Here is a 2,116-nt window from a genome sequence, read left to right as displayed (position 1 = left end):
TAAGGCATAACAGAACCGTTAATTTAGCGGACAATTGCTTACGTGACAAATTTTCATTACATGGCCAAGCCCTAAGAAACTGAAGAACAATATTAACGTCCCACAAAACCGAATATCGCGCTTGAGGGGGATTAACCATCCGAATACCCCCGAAGGATCTTAGAAATCAATGGGTGCTCGCCAACCGGTTTACCATCTACATGGGGGTGACCTGCCGAAATAGCAGACCTAAAGTTATTAACCGTCCTGTAAGCGAGTCCCTGCGTTGCTAATTCAGAAAGAAAATTAGCAATCATGGAAATTTGGGCCCCCAAGGGATCAATACTCCGTTCACTGCACCAACCCATCCATCTCTTCCAAGATGCCTCATATCGCTTATGGGTGGAAGGAGTCCAGGATTAGGACAAAAAGAACAAAGCTTCCCCTGAAACTCCTGGCACTTGCCAACGTCTCCATGCCATGAGGCTCAGTTGATTCTGGATTACCATCGGGCGAGGGGCCCCCAAGGGATCCAGAAGGAGAGACGGGAATAATGGCAGAAGAACTGGTAAGGCACACGTTAGTGACATCGCTACCGGAAACCAAAATTGAGCTTTCCAAAGGGGCGTCACTAAAATGATGTCGGCCAACTGCCTCTTTACTTGAGCAAGGACTCTCTGAATCATTGAAAAAGGGGGAAAAGCATAAAGGAGGTGCTGAGACCAATTTTGAAGAAAAGCGTCCGTTCCCATTGCAAACGGATCCGGTCTCCAACTGTAAAATTTTGGCAGTTGCGCATTGAGCCGTGAGGCAAACAAGTCTGTCACAAAGGGCCCCCATCTCTCCATGAGTTTCTGAAAAATCGCTCGGTGCAGCATCCAATCGCTGCTGTCCCTCAAAAATCGTGAGTTACAGTCCGCTATCACATTGGAGCGTCCCGGAAGGTATTCCGCTATAACATGAATCTGGTTCTGAAGGCAAAAATCCCAAAAGTCTCTGGCAATCTCCGGCAACAGGTGAGACCTGGTCCCCCCCAGTCGATTGATGTATCTTACCGCCGAGATGTTGTCCATTCTCAAAAGAATGCAACAGCTGGCTTTGTTGGGGGAAAGAGACCGAATCGCAAACGCTCCCGCTAGGAGCTCTAAGCAATTGATGTGGAACCTCAACTCCTCCGAGGACCACTGTCCTCCCGTCTCCACCGAGCCGCAACGAGCTGGCATCCGACTCTGAGAATCTCCGGAGAGGAGGCAAAAATGGCTCTGCCATTCCACGCCTCCATATGACGATCTCCGTCTTGGCCTCCTCTGACAGCTGAATCTGGTCCGTATAGGACAGGCCCTTGCGCAGATATAAAATTTTCAGGCGCTGTAGAGCTGTGTAATGTAATGGGCTCGGAAAAATCGCCTGAATGGAAGAGGCCAGAAGCCCCACCAACCGGGCTAAGATCCGCAACGATATAGTCGGAGAGGTAAGGGCTTTCCGTAACTCTTTCTTGATAGATGTCTGTTTTGCCAAGGGTAATTTCAGTTGAGCTAGAACTGAATCCACCTGGAACCCTAAGAATTCTATACATTGTGACGGAATTGTCACTGACTTCTTGCTGTTGATCAAGAACCCTAGGTCTTGAAGGATCTGAATTGTCCAAGAGAGATGCCTTAGGACTAATTCCCTGGACTGAGCGATGATCAAAAGATCGTTGAGATAAATGATGAGGCGCACGCCTCTCTCCCAGAGAAATTGGGCTACCGGACGGAGAAGTTTCGTGAAACACCATGGGGCGGAAGAAAGGCCAAAGGGAAGGACCTTGAACTCAAACCATTGGTGTTTCCATTGAAACTGAAGAAAACGCCAATGAGGGGTGAAAATAGGCATTGACAGATAAGCGTCTTTGAGGTCTAAACGCACTAACCAATCTCTTTCTTGAAGCAGATCGCGTAACATGTGGATTCCTTCCATCTTGAAATGACGGTAGACTATCCACTGGTTGAAGTCTTTCAAATTCAACACTAGGCGAAAGCCCTTTTCTTTCTTTGGAATGAGAAAAATCGTACTGACGAACCCGTTTGACTGGGGCATAGAGGGAACAATCGCCTCTTTGAGGAGGAGGCTGTCAATTTTTGCGTCTATAAAACTG

This window comes from Pleurodeles waltl, chromosome 4_1 (assembly GCF_031143425.1).
Source record: "Pleurodeles waltl isolate 20211129_DDA chromosome 4_1, aPleWal1.hap1.20221129, whole genome shotgun sequence".
Classification (NCBI taxonomy): Eukaryota; Metazoa; Chordata; class Amphibia; order Caudata; family Salamandridae; genus Pleurodeles; species Pleurodeles waltl.
This window is presented reverse-complemented; position numbering follows the sequence as displayed.